A 25,104-nucleotide genomic window follows, 5' to 3' on the forward strand; every position below is an offset into this window, starting at 1 on the left:
GCATGCCTTCATGTCGTCGCATCGCATCAAGGGCGCCATCTTATCGCATCGCACCGGATTGTCTCATCGCATCAAGGTGCCATCTTGCTGCATTGTAACCGGAACGCAGTACAAGAATCAATGCATCAGCTCCTCTCCGGTAAGGAAAGGACGCATCCACTACCCTGCGCAAGCATTGAGGCGTGACGCATTGCCTCCCCCGAAGCGTAGAACCAACGCATTTCCCTCCCTGCAAACCTTTTGTCAGCTTGAACTAAGTTACTTCTACCACCTATAAGTCTATTTTGAGTACAGTATTGTGGATTTTTGTCATTTGTGGTCTTGTGTTAAATCTATATAAAGAATACTTATTTTTTTTATAAAACCTGCGTGGGGTCCATCTGTAGTGTTTTCACTGTATTACTGTATGTTTTCACAAATGCTTTACACACTGCCACGGAGATAAGCCTATCTGCTCGTGCCAAGCTACCAAGGGGGTGAGCAGGGGTTATCCAGGAGTGTAATCCCCTTTCCCTGACTTAGAAGCACAGGTCCCTATTTGGTCAAAGGTACCTACCTCTGCCAACTAGAGACCCCCAGTTCTAACAGGTACCTACCAGTTTGCTGACATGCTGTACCCCAAATATATTTTCATTTTCTTGGGGTCCAAGTCTAACTTCTCCTTGTTGATTAGGGAACCCAAATCCATTAGAAAAACGATGGCCATCTGCACTTATGGCAGAAGTGTGATTTTGTGCTGTGCCATGAGGTTATCCAGATAAATAATCAGCCTGCAACCTTATGTTTGTACCATGCCACCACCGTTTGAGGAGTTTCGAGAATCACCATGGTGCCGACGAGAGTCTGGATGGGAGACCCTTGACTTCCCATACCTGATCCTTCCAGAGAAACTGCAGAAAAAGCCAGTGGGGTAGACAAAATCAGAATTGTGAAATGGTGGTCTTTTGGGTCCAGGAAATGTAGCCAATCTCCCTGCCTGAGTATCACTCTTTAGAAATAGATACTCTCCATCTTAAAATGTCTGCAGACCGGCCTTCCAGTTAATTTTCTCATGCTGGTGACTGGTATCTATTGGGAATCAGCTTTTAACGCAGGATCACCCCTGATGTTGTGCCTTTTGCGGGACCATGTATTTTTGCTGGCTTTAGAACTCTGTACACTTTACTCCTGCTAACCAAGAGTAAAGTGCCTTTGTTCCCCCTATTAACATGTTAGAATTGGCATACTCCTAATTGGTATAGTTAACTTGCCTGTAAGTCCCTTGTATATGGCACAAAATGTACGCAAAGACTAGAAGTTAAATGCCTCTAGTGGACTGCAGCATATATTGTGCTAGCCACCACAGTGGCAGCGCAAACATGACTGAAGCCTGAGCGTAAAAACTCTAATTCAACATGTCAAAAAATACTTTTGACAGATTACAACCTCCCTGTTAAATATGAGTAACTCACTTCTATGTAGACCTTGTAGCCGACATGGCAGGGTGCATGGTATTTAAATGTAAAATGTAAAAATGTAATGTTGACATGTACTTAGAGTGACTGCTACCCCAAAACTATGTTTCACAGTGGCAGGCTTAGTTGTCCTATGTAGAAAACTAGGGTGCCATGATCATGCCTTTAATGGTCTTGTTGAATCTCTCAACCAGGTCATTAGTTTGTGGGTGATATGCGGTAGTGAACTTGTATTTCACTCCACATTCAGTCCACATGTTTCAGGTAGCCAGACATGAACTTTGCACTTCTGTTTGACACCATCTCCTTAGAAAAACCCACTCTGGTACAAATATCAATGAGGATCTTAGCCACTGCAAGAGCACTGGTAGTCCTAAGGGGAATTGCCTCAGGATACGTGGGAGCATGATCCACTACTGCCAGCATAAACCAGTTTCCTGATGCAGTTGGAGGGTCAAAGGGACCAACAGTGTCAATCCCAACCCTTTCAGATGGTACCCAATCCCTGGAAGTGGAATTAAGCGGGCCTATTGGGTGGCCAACTGCTTGGTCACTGGCTTGGAAGGTGGCTCAAGAGTTGCAATACTCTTTCAACTTCTCGGACATGTTTGGCCAGTAGAAGTGTCTGACAAGCCTACTCAAAGTTTTGGTTTGGCCAAGATACCCAGCTACATGGATGTCATGTTCCAATGTGAGCAGAAGCTCTCTGAACTGTTGAGGCACTACAACACACCTGGTGGAGCCAGGTTTGGTGTCTCTGGCATCTGTGCACAGAAGCCCTTCCCCCTAATAGGTCCTGTGAGAGCCACTGGCATCTCCCTGTTTGTGTGCAGCAGCTTGCTGTCTCAGACTTTCAAGAGTAGGACAGGTCCTCTTCCCTTGGCACAGCTCTTTCCTACAGGGTCCCCTGAGTCTAAGAGCTCTGTCGTGTAAGGCCTAAGTTCCTGGGGCTGACAGGACTTCACCCTGAGGAGAGGGGACCTTAGCTTGTGGCTGTTCAGAAGCTGGCTTCCCAAACGTCTTACCTTTTCTCTTGGATGGTTGGTCCATTATTTTAGGCCCCAGCACCTCTTTTTCACCCTGGGCCTTGCTCTATGCTTGGCATTTTACTCACACTCATTCAGGAACTCCCAGCATGGCTTCATTGGACTTAATTTCAACCTCAGCCCAAGCTAAGGATTCCAAATTATTCCCTAGCAGACATTTGAGTGGGATTGTAGAAGAGACCGCTGCCTGTTTCAGACCAGTAACCCCTCCCCATTCTAAGGTCACCATCGCCATGGGATAGACCTCATAACATTGTCAGTGTTGGTGGCTGGATAAGTCTGTCCAGTCAGGTAGTGTCCTGGAGAAACCAGTTTTTCTGTCACCATGGTGACACGAACACCTCTATTTCGCAGAGCTTCTACCCTAATCCCATTAATCAAGGACTGCTGTTTGTATTTCACCATATTAGTTGGCCAAACACATACGGTTGCAAGATCCACCCCAACCTCAGAGACTAGTGTAGCTTCTTGTGCTCTCTGATTTGCTCAGGACATGCTATGGATCCCAACTGGAGACGTGCTATTCCAATGCTAACTGGAGCAGTACATGGGGGATTTTTTTGGGACAGGCAGGGGCTCCAGTTCGGTGTCCAGTCTTCTGACAGTTCTGACACCATGCCTTTTTGGGAACCCAATTCTGAACTTGGTACCCAGTTTTTGTTTGTCAAGAATTCTTGGACCCACACTCCCAAGCAGAATGTTGGGGGCCTTAGAAGGCTCTACTTTTAATCTTAGGATGTTAACCCTCCTTCCCTGTGGAGGCTTAGTAACCCCTTACCAGTGTTTTTTGTCACCCTAGTCTTAACCCAGTAGTCAGCCTTCTTTCCCAGTTCTTGGGGAGAAATTGTACCTAGGTCTATCAAGTACTGGTGCAACCTTTCTTGATAAAAATGACTTAATAGGTGTTCTTTCATAATTGCATTATTCAGCTCATCATAGTCATGCACCTTGTTACCTTTCAAACAGCCCCCTAGTGCCTTCACTGAAAAGTCTTCAAAATCTACCCAGGGTTTTCCGAGTCTCCCTGAACCTGATGCTATATTCTCCAGTGGTGAGTCCAGAGCCCTCAATCAGGATAGCCTTCAGGCGGTCATGGGGCTCCGCTTCTTTTCCCGTCATTGTCAGGAGTCTCTACCTGCACTTTCCAGTACTTCTGGCTGACCATCCTTGCACTACAGGCTCTCTCGAACGCTGTGAAGCATTTTGTGATGTCATCACCTTCAGTATACTTGGGAACAATCCCTTTGGGGATTTTAGGTTCAAAGGTTTCCTTTCTGTCCCTAGGTAATGTTGCTGCCAGCATTTGTGGGTCCCAAACCCAAATCTGCCCTTTCCCATTCTATGGCCAGTATTGTGTCCTCCAGGGCTATTCTTCGGGACAATCTTTCACAAAGAGTCTCCTTTTCCGAGAGTTCTTCAGTGTACCTTGAACGGCCTGAGCCCTCACTAGAGGTCCAACCCTTGGCACATTGGGTAATTTTTGATGTAAAGGTATGGTGTCTTCCCTGCGAGTTGAGGCATTTTCGGGTCCTCTTTTTCACTCACTCCGCTGCGGTTCTCAGGGTCGGTGGCCTCATGTATAGGATGGGCCAGCTCATACTTTGCCAACCGCTTTTGAAGGGTTACAGTGGTAGGGTTTGAGCCTGTTTTTATTTTGTACCCTTTGCAGATGGTCCTTAACCCTTACCTGCAGCTTAAAGGTAAGCTGCAGGTAAGGGTTAAGGTTGAGCTGCTTTGAAGAACCGGGTTTTAGAACCCAGCGGCGCCAGGAGCACGCCCAAAGTCTTCGAGTTCACCTGTCTTAGAATACAGAGACACGGGATACTTCTCTGTGACGTCAAAGATCAAATTTATTGGCTGCAACCAGGAACAGAAATCTACGAAGTAAGACACAAGTAGGTTCGTCAGAAACTGCTCAATTTTCTTATTGCGAGACATCGTCTTTTATGCTAAAAATCACATTCCAGACAAACACCCATTATTTACGAATTGTCCAATCACGGGTAACATTGCAAAAGGTATCACATGACGACAAACCCACTTTTCAGTTGTCCAGCCCACCATCAATTACACAGGAAAGCCCAACATTCTTTCTCGAACAGGCCGGACAAACCCATAATAAAAGACCACAACCCATACCATAAATAAGCCATAAAAGAAGGAACAGAAACAGATGAGAAGCAGGATAAGGGGTGTGTGCAGGTGCAATAAACTCAACAATGTCCTGTTCTTTGATCTCAATTTCGATCAACTACCGGACAAGGAACTGGCTTAACAAGGTTAGCTTCAGGCAATGAGGTCAGTTCGCTCAGGTCATTCCGGAGTCAGTTAACGTGTCCGTGTACCCAAAGACTCGTTCACCCGTAGTCATCGGCCTATGTGAGGGCAACCACAAAATGGCTGCCGTACACAAAATGGAACCCAAGGGTTCAGAACGAAATCTCTAAATACGTAGTGAATCCATCAGTCTAGCATGGCGAAATCACTCGTACATGCTGCACTCACTAGTTACGGTTCGCTACTATCAAATTCGTAACAAAACCATGACCTTTATAAAACGGGTTCAGAATCCACGGAACCTCAGCTTAGTCACAACCCCTGTAGTATCTATTATTGTAATTATATTGGGACCTTTTTGGAGCTAGAAAAATCCTAATACAAGTTTTCTTAGCCCAAACTGTAGTAAGTTTTTAAATCATAAACCGTTTTAAACTTCAGGTACCTAACCAAGGCCCTAACAGTTAATTTTAAGAATTTAGGAAATAAAGGACAAATTGAAAATATTTACTTTTAAGTAATGGCAATTTTTAGATTTACTCGTGTAGTCACTTATTGACTAAGTGATATCAGCAAACAGTTAGAGATCCCATCGCTAGTACACTAAAAAGAAGTACACTGTGCTGAGAGTCCAGTGGGTCCCCAATTGGTTTCTGGAGGTAAAGTAGTTGATACTAACGCTCTCTTTTGTGGTAGTGTGGCCGAGCAGTTTCGCTTATCAGAGGGTAGTGCTAAGCACACACTCAAAGAATAAATCTGAGACCAAATTAGAAAAAGATTTATTTTTATATATATATTTCAAACTCAAGAACTTTGTTTCAAGGTAAGTACAGTTTTCGATAAAAATATGCACAGGTAAGTAAATCGTTTAAACCTCTGCGCTTTCATGCGCAATGCAATCCTATGAATGGAAAAGTCAAATATGCAGAAAGGTAGGTACAGTCGGTTTCAGGGATTCACCTTCTGGGATCAGAGTAGTAGTGTGTCAAGATTCCAAGTACTACCAGTAGTTCTTCAGGAACCACCCAGGGTCTACCAGGAGCAGGGTGCTGGTGAGGCTGGTAGGTGGTACGCTATGAAGAAGGGGGGACACCTAACAAGGCTGCACAGGGGGACCTACGGGCAATTCTGAGGGCTTCCAAACAGGGGCTCAGCTCGCAAGGGGTCTTTGGAGTATGGGGGTACAGCCAGTACATCGGGACCCAGTCCCGGAGGCTTGGGTGTAGAGTGGGTAGTTTGGCTGGACTGCTCTGAATGCATAAAGATGGTGGGGCAAAATCAAGGCAGCGGAGATGCTCTTCAAGCGTGGTCCTGGTGCAGTGGGAATCCGGGCTCGACACTCACGGTTGGTGTTTAGTGTAGGGCATCAGGGACCATGAGGGTTGTTGTTGCACAGCTACGGTGGGCCCTGGTGTCTTCACACACGGTGGGTAATCCGATCTGACCTTCCAGAGCATGAGTATCTTCTCCTGGTCGTCTGCTGAGTCAGTCGGGCCGAGGATGGTGCAAGCCGGTGGACTGGATGCTGCTTGTTGATGCCTGTGGATTGCAGGGGAGTAGCTTCTCTACTCCAAGGGAGACATTCGGTGTTTGTGGAAGGGCTGGGTGGCTACCCAAGGCTTTGGTAGTTCTCCAGCTTGCAGGACGAGTCACTCTGTTGCGATTGTCAAGAGAGGGCTTAGGATGGCAGGGTTTTGTGTTAGTCTAAAGTTCTGGTGCAGAGCTCTGCAGGCAGTGACTCTTCTTCGTGCCTCTACTGTTGATCCATTAAATCTGTGTTCCTGGGATCATGGGTGCCATCTAAATACTCAATTTAGGGGTGTTATGGGTGACAGATAGTACGAAATGCCTACCTACCTTTAGGGTCTCTACACTCTCATATAATTACTCCTCATGGGAAGTGGACATAACCCTAAACCTAGAATGCTAATTCCTTCCAAGACAACATGGAGGAATCTGAAAAGTGGGGTCTACATCAGCCCTAGGGTTGGTGCTGGCAGAACGTGGGCACGCATCCTAATCTTAACTAATTTTCCCACCTGTCTTGCTGCCAGAAAGTAGGGTCAGGTCAGGGGGGTGGGTACCTCGGTGCGTTACTGTTACAACGCAACTTTTACGTCGTAATGCTGTTACAACGCAGCTTTTACAACGCTGGTTCCATTACATCGGATGTTATTACAACGCAGGATATTACATAGCAGATGCTATTACAACGCATACCATTACATCGTAAGTATTGGTAAGTATATATATATTTTTTTATTTTATTTAATTTTATTTAATTAATTTAATTAATATTAATTATAAATAAATATATTTATTTATGTTTTTTAATATTATAAATTAAATATATTAATTTAAGTAATTTTTAAAATAAGTATGAGTATAGGAGTATATGTTTTGGGGTACTGAGGTATATGTTTTGGGGTGTTTGGGTATTTTTAGGTTTTAGGGCTGGGTTTGGGTTTTGGGGTACAGGGGTATTTTTAGGTTTTAGGGCAGGGGTTGGGTTTTGGGGTATAGGGGTGTTTTTAGGTTTTAGGGCAGGGTTTGGGTTTTGGGGCACAGGGGTGTTTTTAGGTTTTAGGGCAGGGTTTGGGTTTTGGGGTACAGGGGTGTTTTTAGGTTTTAGGGCAGGGTTTGGGTTTTGGGGTAAAGGGGTGTTTTTGGGTTTCAGGGCAGGGTTTGGGGTACAGGGGTGTTTTTAGGTTTTAGGGCAGGGTTTGGGTTTTGGGGTACAGGGGTGTTTTTAGGTTTTAGGGCAGGGTTTGGGTTTTGGCGTACAGGGGTGTTTTTAGGTTTCATGGCAGGGTTTGGGTTTTGGGGTACAGGGGTGTTTTTAGGTTTTAGGGCAGGGTTTGGGTTTTGGGGTACAGGGGTGTTTTTAGGTTTTAGGGCAGGGTTTGGGTTTTGGGGTACAGGGGTGTTTTTAGGTTTCAGGGCAGGGTTTGGGTTTTGGGGTACAGGGGTGTTTTTAGGTTTTAGGGCTGGGTTTAGGTTTTGGGGTACAGGGGTGTTTTTAGGTTTTAGGGCTGGGTTTGGGTTTTGGGGTTCAGGGGTATTTTTAGGGTTTATTTTTTTAAAGTACGACTTTAATTAAATTAAAATAATTAAATAAATTATAATTAATTAAATTTATTAAATCAAATTAATTACAATTTTAAGATTAATTCAATTATATTAATTAAATTAAATTAATTAAATTTAAATAATTACTATTATAAAATTTATTAAATTAAATTAATAAAATTATATTAATTTAATTTAATTAAATTACATTAATTCCTATTTAAAATTAAATTAAACTTATTTAAATAAATTATAGTAATTACATTTTTACAATTATTTTAATTATATTAGTAAAATAAAATTAATAAAATTAACTTAATTTCATTTTTTTTTAAAAGTTATACTTACCTATACTTACGATGTAATGGTATGCGTTGTAATAGCATCTGCTATGTAATATCCTGCGTTGTAATGGCATCCGATGTAATGGAACCTGCGTTGTAAAAGTTGCGATGTTACAGCATGCGTTGTAAAATAATGCGTTGTAACATCATAGATCCGGGTACCTCCACTATCTGGAGAGGCCCGGGTTGCATAAAAAGGTGGTAGGCCTTTGAAGCTTCCCACCCTGGAATGTCCATCCTGCTTGGAGGAGGTGTGAACACTTCCACCCAGACGGGCTTTGTTTCTGTCCTCTGAGAGTGAAGGCTATCACCGCAGGAGGTCAGAAGCCTGTCTATGGTGGCTGGATGGTCGGGACTAGTCAGTTAACACACTAGTAGTTAGTAGTTAGGTTTTCAGTGGGCACATCCTAAGGTGCCCTCTGTGTGCATTTATTGATAAATCCAGCACTGTCATCAGTGTGGGCTTATTGACACCACTTGTTTGGTAACAAACACCTTGGGGTTCACTGAAGCTGTCATGGAGCTGGGGTACTCATAATGATGAGTGTCCAGGCAATCTAATGTTATGGTATGTTAATTTTAATTTTAATTTTAATTTTGAACACCTTCTCTGAATATACGAAGGTTACATGCCTTTGAAGACCCAGAATCTGCTATTGTGTGATCCACAAGGTGGGTCTGAATAGATTCCAATCCCAAAATTGAATCAATTCGGTGCTCAGTGGTTATTACCACGAACACCGAGTTTTACTACGGACCGGTGGCCTCTTCTTCTTCAATTTATGCCCGTACTGGAGCCTGACATTAGAGGGAAGAGCAAGAAATTACGGTTGCGAATATTAGATTCCCTGCGAATGTCCACCCCACCTTGAACTATCTTTATACCTAGTTCCTTTTTACTCTGAACACTGTGGGATATAGCATGAGAACATCTACTGGGCGTACCCACTTGTATCCGGTTTGAACACCTTCTCTGAATATACGAAGGTTACATGCCTTTGAAGACCCAGAATCTGCTATTGTGTGATCCACAAGGTGGGTCTGAATCAATTCGCCCTGACGAAGTTCCACAAGGCTAATGGAACGAAACGCGTTGGCTGTGCCTGTATTTGAAAAAAACTGTTAAATAAAGAAGAAGATAAACAATACACTATCCTTCCTTTGGACTCTAATTGTGTGCACCTTCCACTTTTGCTTTTGTATCTTTAATTTTAATTTTAATTTGTAAGGCGCAACAGCTACCCAAAAAGGGTTTCCTGGCACCAGATATGAAGGAACAGAGAGTAAGGGAGGATTATTGGTTAAACAGCCAAGTTTTTTTTAACATTTACAGAACTTCCATAAAGGGGGGCCTAAATAGGCAAAAGATCGACCGCCAATGCATGACAGTCTAATTCTAGGAACAGAGAACTTTGCCTGAGTGGCAGAACAGAACAAACATGAAGGCAAGTAAGGGTGAACCAGAGCCTGCAGGTATTGGGGGCCACTCCAGATCTGATTTCAAACGTATAGCTCAGGGCTTTGAACTTAATTCGGCTCTCCACCCTGAGCCAATGAATGTCACGCAGACAGCCTGATATTGAGGCAGTTCTGGAAACCTGACAAATCAGTCTGCGGGGAAGTTCTGAACCACCTGCAGCTTGCGTGTCACATCCTTATTTGCCCCCAGATAGAGAATGTTGCCGTGGTCCAGTCTAGAAGTGACAAGGGCCTGGACTACGGTACTCTGAGGAGGGCTGGGCAGCATCCAAATCATCTTTTTTAGCCATTTCAGTATGATAAAACAAGTTGCAGCTACCCTCACTGCCATGTGCTCGTAATGGTTTCCCTGTGCACTGTTAATATCTAAGGGTGAACTTAGATATCACTGGGACATACCCACTCTCGCAGATGTGCCCTGGCATTGGTATAATGCACCCTCCCTTAGGGCTGTAAGGCCTGCTATAGGCGTGACTTACTTGTACCACATGTAGTGCTGGCCGGCATGGCACACAAGGATGTGTGCCATGTTGACTCCAGTATTCTCTATACCAAGACCCGCAGGCTGCATTGGCAGTTTGAATGACCTGGTGAGGGGTCCCATAGGGTGGCACAATTCGTCCACTGCCCTAGGTAACATGGGCACCACTTACTAGGGAATTACAAGGATCCTAAAGGGGCGCCAAATGGGGAACAATCCTACAGTTTAGGGAAACAACACTGGTGCTGGTGACCTGGTTAGCAGAAACCCAGCACACTCTCAGTCAAAGGGCACCAGATACCAGGCAAAAAGTGAGGGGTAACCATGTCAAAAGGCAATAGTTACCTATAATGCACATCTCTAATTTCTGTATAATTGTCAACGTGTGACGCACCGAGTTGCGGATTACGAAGAAAAGATGTCTGAGCTTGACTATTATAAGGTATTACAGTCGGGTTCTGACAGCACAATGCTTGCTGCTAGCAGCCAAGCAAGTCAGGGCACGGAGCATTATCGAAGCAGCTGTTTAAAGCAGCCAAAGCAGAACCTCGCTCTTCTTTTTTTCTGCTCTATTTTATTAACTTACAATGACAAAGAAAATGTTTATTTTTTGCACTCCTTAAATCGTGGAAAGCTGGCATGTTTCTTCATGCTTCTACATATTCTGAGCTACTGCAGCATTTGTTTGTTTAAATGCAGACTTGTATTGAACTGTTTCTAATATCCGTTTGCGACAAATATCTAACAGGTTGTTGATGTGTTTAATTTAGCAATAAAGACTTTGTTTTTATTATTATTGTTTTCAAACCTGATAACTCTTTTATATGAAAGAGCTATGTACCAAAGATTAAGGGCTTTATGAGCAAAGTGATGGTGTGCCTATGTATTATATGGGATGAACACCTCCCTGGCGTTCATGATAAGGATATTTCAAGTCATCTCGGAGTTCCATAACCTTACAAAGGACCTCGGCCTTCGGCTTCGTTCCTCTATATGGTTATGGAACTCCTCTGCAAACTACAATATCTTAGAATATATGGCGGGCGGCACTTATCACTTTCACTTATATAATGAATGTATGCATCTCCCATGTAAGTTTTACTTTCAATGAAACCACCTTAATTGTAAAGTTATGATTGAGAGTAAACATATAATTTGTTATGCTTTGATAAGAGTATGATAGATGTAAAGGTGCAAACACAATCTTTCGCACTTTTCTTTTACTCTTTCTCTGCACCCTCTCGACTAAATTCTTAGTACCTTTTTCCGTGGGTTCATCTGACCATCTCCTCTTTCTGTACTACTTATGTAGTGTCTATAATTTGGTTCCTGTAATGGGATGTGAATGACAGTTCCAATCTCACCTTTGTTCAGCAGCTGATGAGCCCAGTGATGGAAGCACAAGGGTCAGACGTCATAGGAGGAGTGTTGTTATTCATGATCAGAGGGGGCTCTTCGAGGAGTCCAAAGGAAATCTATGGCCATTCGTGGAAGATCCCCGAAGAGGCCAAAGACAGAATGGGTCGATGTGACTCCTGACTATTCGTACAGGGCAAAGCCTTTATCCATGGCATGGTAACATACAGCGGCCCCAAGTAGCAAACAGAAGGCATGAGCTAAAGGACCGATGCCACACGGTGGAGGCAGCACTGCTAGTGGTAACCACAGCAGGCACTCAAGAGTGCAGAGTCATAGGATACTTGAGGCTCATGCCTTCCATGGGGAGAGTGCCTGGTTTACAGAACATTCCACTGTCAGTCACAGAAATCCTACTGTTCAGTAAACAGGCTTGTGCGTGGAAGGTAATGATACCCCAAATGCTGATTCTACTATTAGGATGAAGAATCGTGCCAAGAGAAAGGAAAGGGCCCTGTATATCAGTGCACAGATTGTGAGAGCAGCAGCATTTCACCTCTTGTATTGCATGATAGAGTCTTTACTGGTGGAGCTTCACGGAAACGAGCAGAGCCTCTGAACAGAAGCAACAATCATAACGGTGCTCCTGAAATACCCCTACAAGTGCACCGAGGGGAACCTGCAGAACATGAGAATGACCGTATTAACCCGTCTTCTTCATCTCGCCTACACCAGCAAATCCGTGCATACATGGCAACCTACAGAGCTACTCAACAAGAAAATGGCAGCCTCAGTAACGGATCATACGTCAGACAACACCGACTTATTGACAAAAGAGGAATCCCATATAGATGTAGTGAACATCTGGACAACCGCCTTAATCAGCGCTCTCCCCATGGAATTCACCAACAGGTACGCACACTTGAGAAAGCATATACATGTACTGTTCGGGAAAAAAGCCTGCATCTGACCTCTGCTTTTTCACCTAGCCATAGAAAACAAAATGGTGGAAGACCGTACAAGTGCACTGAATGTGAGAAAAGATTTCTTCATAAGGCCGCACTCATGAGCGTTCATATAAATGCACTATGTGCCAAAAAAGCTTTAGTCAACGGTCACATGTTGTGCAGCATAATAAAAATCACACCGGCGAGGGGCTATACCGATGTACTGCATGCGGGAAGGGCTTCAGCCAGAGGTCTGACCTGGTCATTTATCACAGGATCCACACCGGGGAGAAGCTGTATGCCGGCAGCAACTGTGGGCGGAGGTTCATTGTGGGATCCAATCTCATGAAGCACCAGAGGGCTCACACAGAGAGACCAGTGTACACTCGTCTTTTCCCTTGAGGGAAATGATGCAGTTCCTCTGGAGAAATTCCATAGCTGCATGCAAGAAACAGCAGGCTGACTCAGGGATAACTCATTACAATGTAATGGGGACAAGACTAAAATACTTTGCAGCACTACAAGTAAAATCCCTTGCCCGCTGCCAGCAGAGTTCTGGCCAGGTTCTGATAATAACCCTCCATGGCCTGTTAAAACAGTCGGCAATTTTGGAGTACTGCTAGACAGTAATCTGCAATTGGACTCACAAGTAGATAAAACTGTGATTACCTGTTTTTCTCTGGTCCGAGCCCTTAGATAAATAGTCCCTTTTCTACCTGTCTCAGCTAGACCGCAAGTGGTAAGGAGTATTATAATGAGCAGATTAGATTACTGCAATGCCCTTCTCCTAGGAGCCCCAGCTTCTTTGCTCAAAAACTGCAAAGGATACAGATTATTGCAGCTAAACTTGCATTGAACAGACAACGTAGAGCATCATCCTCGCCTGCCTTGAAAGATCTCCATTGGCTGCCCATTGTACAGCGAGTTTAGTTCAAGGCACTCTGTATCGTCTATAGGGAAGTACATAAAATGGGACCTAAGACCCTACAGAGGAAAGCCAGCCTGATATGTGTCCCACATGTCAATAAAGTTCGACTGGGGGGCAGATCATTTAGCTTTGCAGCCTCCCAACTCTGGAACACTCTGCCAATAGAGCTCAGACCAATAGATACATTGTCCCGCTTTAGGAAGGAATTGAAAACAAAATATGTTCCCAAAGATTAATTCCAGTCCTATTCTTTAACCCCTTGCATGCTGATGACGAACCCCAGCCGTCATGCACTACGGTGCTCGTGTGCTGATGATGGCTGGGGTTCGTCATGGCCCGCCCCTGTTCATTTGTTTACCGCACAGGGGCGGAAACGGGCCAGCAGTGAAGGGGTTAAGCCCAGTTACATAGAGTGTTTTGGTAATCTCAGCGCCAGGATAGCCGTTGGGCGGCAGTCACGCTATAGAAGTATTCCCTTACATTACATTACACTGTCTGCACATGATTCCTTCATCCCAGGCCTGTGTGACGGTCACGTCTCCAGTTTGGTCTACATCCTACTGCTTTCAGCCTGACTCTGACTCGCTCAGAATTAGGGCACGTGACCACTTCCGCTTGTTACTCAGTGTCTGTGACTTGCCAATAACCAACACCTACCTATTCGCCCTTAAAATGAATGAACGTTTTTCTTTGGTTCAGACTTTCTAAATTCAGGATGTTATTGAAGAGACCACAGTTGAAAATGTAACACTTTGAACAGTATCTGTTTACAAAAACTTTATTCCTGTAAGCCACTTGTGTTCTCTCTACACACATGGAGCAAGAAACAAAAGTTATATGGAAGGAATGAGAGGTGGGGGGGTAGAACCCGAAGTATGACCAGGGCATTAACACGTGGAGTTCTGTAATTTGTATTGCCTTTTCTTGTCCAGTTAGTTTTTCATAAGATATTTTAAATGAAATTTCATATTTTATATTTTTTCTATCCTTTTATGTATTTGTGTTTTATCTAAAGGAGGTGGTTTATGGTATTGGTTTTATTGTAATACTGCTTTTTGTGCCAGTTGACTGTCTTTGTTACTTTGTCGGTGATTGCTATTAGTTCTTCCTGTGCTGTTGCAGTAAGTTTGATGTCTATTGCAGAGTCCTGCGAGAGACCCTGCTTTGATTACTCCATAACTATAATAAATTCATGCAAAAACATGCACTCATAAAGCCCTAAGCGAGCTCTCCTGGAGGAAAAGCACTAGCATAAATATTGTAAATCTTGTAAAAGTGCACATTTTCAGTAAGAAGACTTGTTCGGAATAGATCACCCCTTTTACAAAACTTAATGATGTGATTCCCTTACCCAGTCCCCTAATGGTCGCACCTCTTCTTTTTCACACTAGATTGCCTTTTGAGAATCACTTATGCGCAAAGAATGGAGCAGCATTGAAAACAAGCATTGCCAAAGCCAATAGGCCGGGTGGAAGCTTCCAGCCTTCTGTAAATTCTTATTTTCTCATGGTTTTTGCAAACCTTTATTGGTCAGGTGGCTGCCAGTATATGAATATGTGTATTTATATAACATTCACTGAAAAAAACATAGGTTTCAGGGATGTTATAGTTAGTTGGACATTTCACTCATACAAAACGATAGAAATTTGCCTGTTATAGTTAGTTGAGCTAATTGTAACTCGCGCCCCCGCAATGCACTGCTGATGTAAGTTTGACAAAAAAATGTTTTAGAAAGTTTTGGGTTGTTTTCTTAACTGCTGTGTGACTCTTTCTTGTTCTTATTACTGTTATTTGTTATTTTTGTTAAATTTTGGGCCACTTATTGTGGGAATACTGGTGTTGTCTGCAGTTTGCACCAACTTCTGAATACTGTGTTAGATTTATCTCAACTTTAGTTGCATTAAAGTGCTGATAATGAAATGCAGAGTAGCCGTTCCCGTGCAAAAAGACACGAGGTGCACCCTTGCGATTTATTCTAAATACTAAAATCCTGTATTGAATTGCACTGAGGTAGTGGCTGCACTTACAGTGCACACACAAAATCAATGAAGAAATCTCATTGTATTTATATTGATTGGGAATAGTGCGTCAGGTGCTGGATCTTGACGGGATACATTGCCCAGTTTGTATATTGTTTACACACAAAAAAATCATATCACAACCTTCATAACAACTGCAAGGCAAAACAAATTCAGGCGATAAGCCGCGTTAGCACCTGCGATTTTACACCTGCTTTCTGCTGGTGTTAAGCAGGATGACTACCTGCAGCATGACAGGGAGCACAGCAAAGAGCCACACCAGAACACCCACAGGTGCCATAGAGTCAATGAGCATGATACAGGGATACCCATGAGGGCCACAAGACTCATCGCAACAACCCCAGGATCGCCAACGCCCCCCAAACCCGCATCTGATCAGGTGTGCCCCTGTGGTCATTGTGTTAGCATGATAGACACGGGCCCTGCAACATCACAGTCTGCTGTCTTCAGCAGACGTTACCATGTCACCTCAGCGTTGGCAGTGACCCTGGACATGTAGCTACGCACACATCCTCCTGAATGCAGGACTGATCTGTGCTAGTCCGGCGTACACAGGTCAGCGCAGGGGTGTGCCTATCCGCCAAGGGGAACGGGGCGTCTCAGACATGTCCGTGTGCAAGAAGTGCAGTAAGTGTGTCTCTGGTGTGGCCTGTCACAAGGGCAGCAGCAGACGATGTAAAGTAGCATGCACCACCACCAAACGGCACTCTCATGGTGTAGTTGGAAAACAGCATGATATGCCCGAATAGGCATTACAATGCTGTGCCGTACGAGTGCATGGGATAAAACAGTGCACTGTACTAAAGTATGGTGGCTCGCGGGAGGGAGGAGCAACTGTTTGGCAACGTAACACACAGTGAACCCACCCATGTGCTACATGCTGGGCATCTCATCCATGATGACCACGCTCGCAGACATCCCACAAAACCCACGACCGGCCTTTGTACACATCCTGTATGAATGCAGCGTGGTTTTCAATTCTATGCTTGTTCAGTGGTGTGATGTTGGCGGGTTGTGTGACTTGTGCTCCTTGTTGCTGTGTTTCATTTTGGCCATTGTTTGTCTATACTTGTGCTGTTCTTAATTGTGCATGTTGTCCATTGTGCCCATCTACCCCCTCCCCCCACTCCCTGCTTCTTCCTCTTCCTGGTGCTGTTGTTTCTATAATTTTGTTGCTCCACACATACATATATGTAAAGAACAAATTAGAATAGTTCCTTGATTTTTTTTTAGGTTTCCAAACTGCTCTCTATTCGTTTCTTTTTAATTTTCCATTTAACCAGTTTTTTCATATTCAACGACACATAGAAGTCAGCAGTACAACGTGTTCTATGAACACACTTTCTAGAACATTCTACAAACGTGCAGGTTAGAAGTTCATACATTTTTTAAACCTACCGATATTTTTTTGCAACATTTTCTCGAATATTTAACGGCATGTGCAGGTTAAAAGTTCACAATTGTTTTAAGTTTGAACAGTGCCTCCCAAATGCAAGTAGCAGGTGTGGTTATGTTGAGAAAATGTTATCCTATTTTTTGGGGGGAAAATAATTTTTATTGCAGACATATGATATACACAATTCCCCCATACAAAAGCAAGCTACTCCTGGCAGCAACTGGTCGCCAGTCCCTGTTTTGTAGCGTACACGGCCATTCAGCCCACATCCCAGAGGACGGGCGGCGTTAAGTGAGCAAATATCAGGAGTAAAAGTACCATACTATGTTATAATCAATTAGCATCTATGTTTATCATCCGCTTTTCCTTTCCCCCGTCACATACTTCCCCCTTCCTCCCTTTGAGACCAAAACTGTCCCCAACTGCCCATCCCTCCCCCCTAACTTAACCACCTACGCAATGAGCTTGTCTAGTCCATCTCTGTGAATGTGATCAGGAGTCAATGGTTGTCTAATTGTGCGATGTGCCTGGGATGTCTTGGGGAGTGTCTGTGTCAGTATCTGGACCTTCCTCGTCATCTTGCGATGTGCAGTCGCGTAAGGCCTGCACCAATGCTTCCTACGCAGCTGCCGCGTCCAGCGCCCTGTCATCCAATTTCCGACGTGCTATTTGGTATCGAAGTGTGCTTTCGCTAGCGGCCCACTTCAAGAACTCGTTGAGCCATCTTCTATAGGTGGGACCTGATCTCGCCTTCCAAAGTCTCGTGATTTCCCTTTTGGCCAATAGAAGGCCCCTGTCTATAAACTTACTGGTGACCTCAGTTTTAGGAGTGTGTGGGAACCAATGTAGAATACTGGCAGCCATGTCAAAGTGAAGTTGTCTCTCTGTCACCTCGTTCAGCGTGTCACCAATCTCTCGCCAATAGTCCTCCACTGCAGGGCAGGACCACAACATATGGCCTAGTTCCGCCTCCTCTGCAGCACATCTGGGACAGGCTGCATCAGCGGCCCCGAAATATTTCTTGATTTTACCAGGGGTTAGGTAGGCTCTGTGGAGGATAAAGAAATGTATTTGCTGGAACCTTGCGTTCCTCATACTCTTCCGCGCCCGTCGCATAATCTGCGCCCAGGTTGTTTCAGGGATCTCCTTATCTAGGTCCGCCTCCCATTTGGCCTTCAATGCTGCCAAGGGCGGAAAATCCTCCTGGAGCATTCTAGAGTACAGGTACGTGACTGCTTTATATGTCCCTGCCGTCATCATGGTGTATTGACAGGCCATGGTCGTCGCGGGTTCCAGTAGCCCTTCCTTCCAATGCGCTTGCATAGCCCTAGAGACCGCTGCATGGAGTAAGTACCCTTCTCTCGGGAGGTCGAACCTCTCCCGAAGCTTCTGATACGGCAGTAACACCCCATCTTCGTACAGGTCACCAAGAACCTGTAGCCCCGTGTCCTCCCAGACCCGTAATTGCGACCAATCACCTCCGTGAGGAAGCGCCGTTACCATCCCGAGAGGGATCTCAGGTGCGTATGGGTATCGTACGCCCGCCCGGCACTGGGAGCGGTTCCAGCAAAGTCGGAACATCCACTCCTCAAGGGTTAAATCACTAAAGGCTGGCCGCTGCTGTAGAGTGATATAGGCCAGTACATGCCGCGGTGTGCACCCTTCCCTCTCAGTCTCCGGCCCTCGAAAGACTCTCGCAACCTCCTGCGTGAAAATTTGCAGCTGGGCCACCAGGTAATAAAGCTTGAAGTCCGGGACCGCCAGGCCTCCCTCGTCCTTAGGGCGGATAAGCGTTTTCAGTGCAACCCTGCTCCTACCTGATCCCCATATAAACGAGGTCAGTTGCGACTTCAGCTGTCGAAATGTGGAACTGGGTATCCACACTGGCAATGTGCGGAGGTAGTACCGAAGTCATGGTAGGGCTATCATTTTCAGTAGTGAAATGCGGCCTGTTACCGAAAGTGGGAGGGTGGCCCAAAAGGCCATGCTACCTTTCAGCGCCCGTAAACAGTAGCCCAGATTTCCCTCCATTATATCTGTGGCCGTATGGTATACGTATACCCCTAGGTATTTCACGCAGGTGGGTTCCCAGTTGAGCAAGGGAGGGACGACAGGTCGCGGATCCCCCTGTCGCACAGGGAATAAGCAGGACTTAGACCAGTTAACCTTCAGTCCCGAGAGTTCCCCAAAGTGCACAAGTAATCTCTCCACCCCTGACATCGGTGCCTCTGCATTCTCAAGGAACAGTAGAAGGTCATCCGCATACAGAGAGATAAAGTGCTGTCCCTCCCTGTTGCTTAAGCCCTCATAATACTTCCCAGACCGGGCCTCTACCGCGAGGGGTTCAATAGCTAAAGCGAATAAGAGGGGAGACAGAGAGCACCCCTGTCTCGTCCCGTGCTCCACCGTATACTGATGGGAGACGAGCGATCCCACCCGCACTCTCGCCACTGCCGAGGTGTAGAGCACTCTCGTCCATTGGATATATCCGTCCTCAAGCCCAAACCGACCCATAACTTTATATAGATACTCCCATTCCAAACTGTCAAACGCTTTCTCAATGTCTATTGACAGAACCACAGGGTTTGGTGCCTCTGGATGAGCATCATCCAATAGTCGTCTGATATTCGCAGTTGTGTTGCGCGTAGGGATGAATCCAGACTGGTCCTTGTGGATCAGGCCGGTCATATGTTGCAGCAGTCTGGCGGCTAGTATGTTACTTATGATCTTATAATCAGTGGTCAGCATGGACAGCGGTCTATACGAAGCCGTGCTGCCGCTTTCCCTCCCTGGCTTCAGCAAGGGGATCACCAGCGCCTCCCGCATAGATTGGGGCAAACAACCCGTTGTCTTAGCCTCTGCGTATACCTCCTGGAGCCGCTGTGCCAGCAAGTCCACGTATTTACTATAAAATTCTATGGGTAGTCCGTCCAAACCCGGTGTTTTATTACGGGCCATCCGCTTAATGGCCCCCCTGATCTCTCCTAGGTGTATGTCTCTGCCTAGATCCTCCGCCTGTTCTTGGTCTAGCCGCGGGAGGGGTATCTCTTCCAAGAAAGCATCGATGTCGCAACTGCCTCCCTCTAATGTGCTCTTATACAGCGTTTCATAATAGCAGCGAAACCTCTGCAATATTTCGGTCTGAGTATGGATCGTGCGTCCTCCTTCCCCTTCTAACGCCAGGATAGAGGAGCTCCGTTTAGTGGGGTTAGCTAGCCATGCCAACAACGTTCCATCCTTATCTCCCTCAGCATGTGCCCGAAGCGTGTATGACTTGTAGTCGAAACTACGTAGTCGCTCCACTTCGACCGCTACCGCTTCCCTAGCTGCGCTAACCTCCTCTTGGAGTTCAGGGTGGCCTGGCCGCGCCATTTCTGCCGCTCTCAATTTATCCTCTGCTTTGTCGAGATCTTCTAACAAAACTCTCCGAACCCCTGCATACTGCCCAATACAGCGCCCCTGGACAACCACTTTAAAAGCGTCCCATTCTGTTGCCCTGGATGCCGTCGTGCCAGCGTTTTGTGCAAAGTACTGAGTTACCGCTTCCGCTAGTGTCGCATGGAACAGTGGGTCGTCCAGAGCCTCAGGTCGCAACTTCCAGGTTGGGACACAGGAGATCTCAGTTATCCAGTTGACTGTAAGCAGCATGGGGTTATGGTCTGAAATTGTCCTAGCTAGATATTTAGTGCGCACAACAGTCGGCATCACCAGCGGAGAGCATAGCACTGTGTCAAGTCGGACATGTAAATCGTGTAGGCTAGAGAATTATGAATAGTCCCTGTCAGTGGGGTGCTGGATTCGCCAGGCGTCTATTAGGTCCCACCTCCTTTGCCAATCTAGTCTGCCTCTAGTGAGTTGGTGTACCGGTGAGTCCCCCAAGGGCGGGTGAGATCTGTCGAGTGCGACGTCCGTCACTGAATTGAAATCCCCCCCACCATTACAGGGCCCGCCAGATAGTGCGCAAGTGCTCCCGATAGCCTTGTCAGAAAGGCCAGCTGCTCAGTGTTCGGTGCGTATACACTACATAAGGCTATATCTCTACCCCTGAGTTTGGCCTCAATTGCTACATATCGGCCCTCTGGGTCTATCGTTTGCTTCGACAATTGGAATGGCGTGCCTGCTCTTATCCAAATCAGTGTGCCTCTAGCAAATGCGGAGTAAGTAGTGTTGAATATCTGCCCTCTCCACCTGTGCTGTAGAACTAACCCCTCCTGCTTTGTCAAGTGCGTTTCTTGAAGGAACGCAATATGCACCCCTCTACGGATCAAGTATGCATGAACCTTGTGCCTCCTCGCCATTGTGTGCAGCCCCCTCACATTCCAGGTCATACATCTTAAAGTGTCCACATTAGCCATCGTCTCGCAAGAACAGATGTGGTGGAAGCCAGTTGCCCTCTCCTGCGTAAGTAGTGTTAACCCCCCAACATATCTCCAGATACTCACACGTCCAACCCCCCATCAGAGCAAAACCAAGTGGATCCCAGTGGAGAACCCCAACAAAACCCCTTCCCACCCCCCCAGAACAGGACCCAATGTCAATGTATTAGTTCCCATCCAAACTCAAGTAAACAACCCAACCTCCCACCTATACCACAGTCGTCACTGTGGTTGCCTTAAGGGCTAATGGAGTGTGGCTTTGAACCAGAAGGTAGCTGCGCCAGCCCCCACCCCCCACCCCCCGCACTCAGTGTCCCCCTATTAACAGCAACTATGGCCCAACCTTCTTGGTATCAGACCACCACGTTAAATAGCACACATTTCCCCAGTTACCAGTAATGTTTGTCACCAACTGCTTCTGTATCAAAGGCTTAAGATTTCCTCCGAAGTTTGTGGTGTTACAATCGGGCCTTGGCTGCTGGGTACTTCCGACTGGTCCGTTTCCGATCCCGTGGCGTGTTCCTCAGATTCAGTACCGCGTTTGGAAGGGGAAGCATCAGTTCCAGATAGCGCCACTACAGCCTGCAGCGCCGACCTCCTCTCCTCATCCGTCAGGGACATCGACGGTCTCCGAGTCCCTTGTCGCTTTCTGCAGAGTCTCTGGGATTTTCGCACCTGCATAAGAAAATGTTATCCTATGATATGTACTCCACGTTGAAACTGCTTTTTCTAAACCAATCATAAAGATGCTTTTCCACAGAACGAATAGGCACCCTACTTTTAAAAAACAATGCTTTTCATCTCCCAATCAGGTATCGTTTTGTATGGCAAAAAAAAGTAGTTCCCCATCTTTAATCATATCTCTTATTCTACGAAGGAACTGCATGAGCTACAGACATCTTTCCATACCTTCCAGCCATACCTTCAAAATGCTAGTGTGGATCGTAGGACATAGCTATATTTTCTGGTGCAAGAGGTATGCAGAACATTGACGTATTGACTTAGACGTAGGTTTACAAATTGTGGACATTAAATGGTTTGCACAGAGAGGATTGAAGTGGCACCAATTGTTGCCTTTGGTTAAAACTCTTTGCATCTTCTACATCCTGACCTCATGATTGTGCATTGTGGTGGAAATGACCCAGGCACGTTGACTGGAGTAGATTTGGAAATGCTTATGAAGGACATCTTTGGACAATTGATGTTACTTTTGCCTCAAACTGTCTTTGTATATTCCAATATATGCCAGAGACAGAAGTGCAAATGGTCAAAACAATTTTGTCCTCAGATTGAAAAATCTAGGACGAATGTCAACAAAGCTGTGTCTGCATACCTCAGAGACCATAGAAGGGGGTCCATCTACAACAACAACAAACGTTTTGATATGGATGATATCTACAGAAGTGATGGAGTACACTTCACAGATCAGTGAAATCAAGGTGTGGCACAGCACCCAGAGCACATGACTTCACAGCATAGGACACACAGTTTGAGCTCACTGCTCATCCCCGAGTCTAGCAGCAGCTCAATTTAGCAGCATGACACTCTAGGCAATACTTCACTTAATTTCTGTACCCAGCACTTTCAGACGAGTAGGGGTCAGTAGTTCAGCGTACCCCGAGTCCGTCAGCAGCTCAGCTTACCCCCCCCATCTGCTTAATTCAGACACTCTGTTCATCACCACCCCCTTTTCTGAATCAGCTTACGCCCCCAGCGGCATCAGACCTGTAGGACTGAGTAGTTTGCACTTTACAAATACCGAATTGATTTGATACGCTCAAATTTGCCTTTGCACTCCCTGTATAACACCCCCTACCATACACAAGTTACAATGTTCGAAACAAAAGTTCCTCCGAGTATGTATAACTACATGCTGACACTACTTAGACAGATGTGGCACAGCGGCCAGAGCACATGACTTCACAGCATATGACACACAGTTTGGGCTTTCATCCCTGAATCCGGCAGCAGCTCAGCTTAGCAGCATGAGACCCTAGACAATACCTCACATATTTTCCGTACCAAAAGGATTTTCAGACCAGTACCGGTCAGTACTTCATCCTAGTAGGTATAAACACATGTTAACACTAATTCCAAAGCTGTAGTGCAGCGGCCAGGGCACATGACTTCACAGCATAAGACACACAGTTTGGGTACACGCTTTAATTCCAGAGCCCTGCAGCAGCTCACCTTAGCAGCCTCAGACTCTACGCAATACCGCACTAAATTTCCATAGCCCAGCACTTTCACACCGCTAGGGGTGAATACTTCGCTTCGCACCCACTCTATAGCACACCCTAAACACCCCACAGAGGTTACAGTGCTCCTATCCTCCTCTTTCCTACTTTTATTTCCCTTACTCGCTTCAACGGAATCACAAAATGGCGGCCAACATATCCTAGTTGCATGAAACTCTAGAAAATACCTCACATATTTTCAATACCCCAGGACTTTCAGACCAGTACGGGTCAGTACTTCGTCCTAGTAGGTTGAAACACATGCTGACACTACTCAGACCCCCCAGGATATAGCGGCAATGGAAATTTTGCTGCAATTTTGCGGCATCTTATGTGGCCATTTTTCCTACAACAAACACAGATATCTTAGTTTTTTTTTAGTTATTTAACAACATGAAGCTATGTATATTTGGTTTCTTTACAATGTAGACACTTTGGGGCAGATTTACAAGCCCCTTGCGCTGCTTTTACGCCGCCGTTGCGTCACTTTTGTGACGAAGCGGCGGCGCAAAAGATGCACCATGCTGCGGGGTATTTACAACATGACGCATCTCCCAGATGCCTCACGTTGCAAAGGCCTGCGCCAGAAGAGGCGAACCATCACAGGGGGAGGCGTTCCTGAGCAGGAACGCCTCCGAAAAGTGTCTGAGTGAAATCTTCAAGATTTCACTCATTCACTTTTGGGCCCAGGCTGCGTCAAACCCCGGCTCCTGCTTGAAGCAGGCGTAAGGCTTGATGCAGCATTGTGCACATAGGGCCCCCCTGATCATTGCTGGAGCTGCGTCGCGCTTGCGACGCAACTCCAGCAATGCGCCGCTTTAAAGGCACAGATGCGTGACGCATCTGTGCTGTTTTTGCCCCTTGGCAAACTAGGGCTAGAATTGGCAAGGTGAGAGTTTATTACCCAGTTTATGCAGGTAAACTCATGTCAGGTCAGTTTGTGTCTTGCAATAGCCTTAGAGCTTGGAGCCACTGTACCTGCGGCACTAATGATGGCTATACCTATCGCCCCTTTTATTAGTAAGCACGTTAAATAATACAGTGTATTTTGAACAAGACCTGATGTCCCACCGGATGCCCGTTCGACAGACCTAAACACTAGAGAAAGAGCAGTCAAAACCGCCAAGTGGTTGTTGGTTCTGTGTGAAGCCTACGGCCACTTGTTAAACAGTAGCGAACTGCATGTTGGTACTTGTAGTTTCGTTGCAAAATGTCAGTCTGCAAATCGTTGGCGATTTAAAAGTGGGGACTGGTTGAAGTTGTCACCCATGACATGGGGCCACTTGACGCCCGTGTTAAATTTCTCGCCTCTAGGATTTTGCCCATGGCTCACTCCCAGGGGAAAACAGTCTGCAATAGGTGAGCTCAACCCTCTGACTTCATCCCTTGTCCAGCGCGCCTCTGCAGATACCCCGTCCCGTGTGTGCCTCAGCTCTCTCGGCTGAGCGGTCCTGTCTGTTTATCCTGAGAGACAGACATCTCTGCACGGCGCTCCGTCTCCAAGCCCGCGAAGCATTCCATCAGGGTGACACACAGGCAGCTCGCGCCAGCATGCTTCTCGAAGGCAAACACTTCCTTGTTCGAATGCTCCATGAATGGTGTGGGCAGACAGGCGTGGCAGTGAAGGCTGGGCGTGGCGTGGAAAACTCAGCACTGGATGTCTTTGGCTGCTAGC

At 45.9% G+C, this 25,104-nt stretch overlaps 1 pseudogene; it reads left to right on the forward strand.

Moving 5' to 3' along the window:
* Positions 1–4,169: 4,169 nt before the first annotated feature.
* LOC147709844 (uncharacterized) lies at positions 4,170–12,855 on the forward strand (annotated as a pseudogene).
* Positions 12,856–25,104: the final 12,249 nt, after the last annotated feature.

This window comes from Lissotriton vulgaris, chromosome 6 (genome assembly GCF_964263255.1).
Source record: "Lissotriton vulgaris chromosome 6, aLisVul1.2, whole genome shotgun sequence".
NCBI classification, from domain to species: Eukaryota; Metazoa; Chordata; class Amphibia; order Caudata; family Salamandridae; genus Lissotriton; species Lissotriton vulgaris.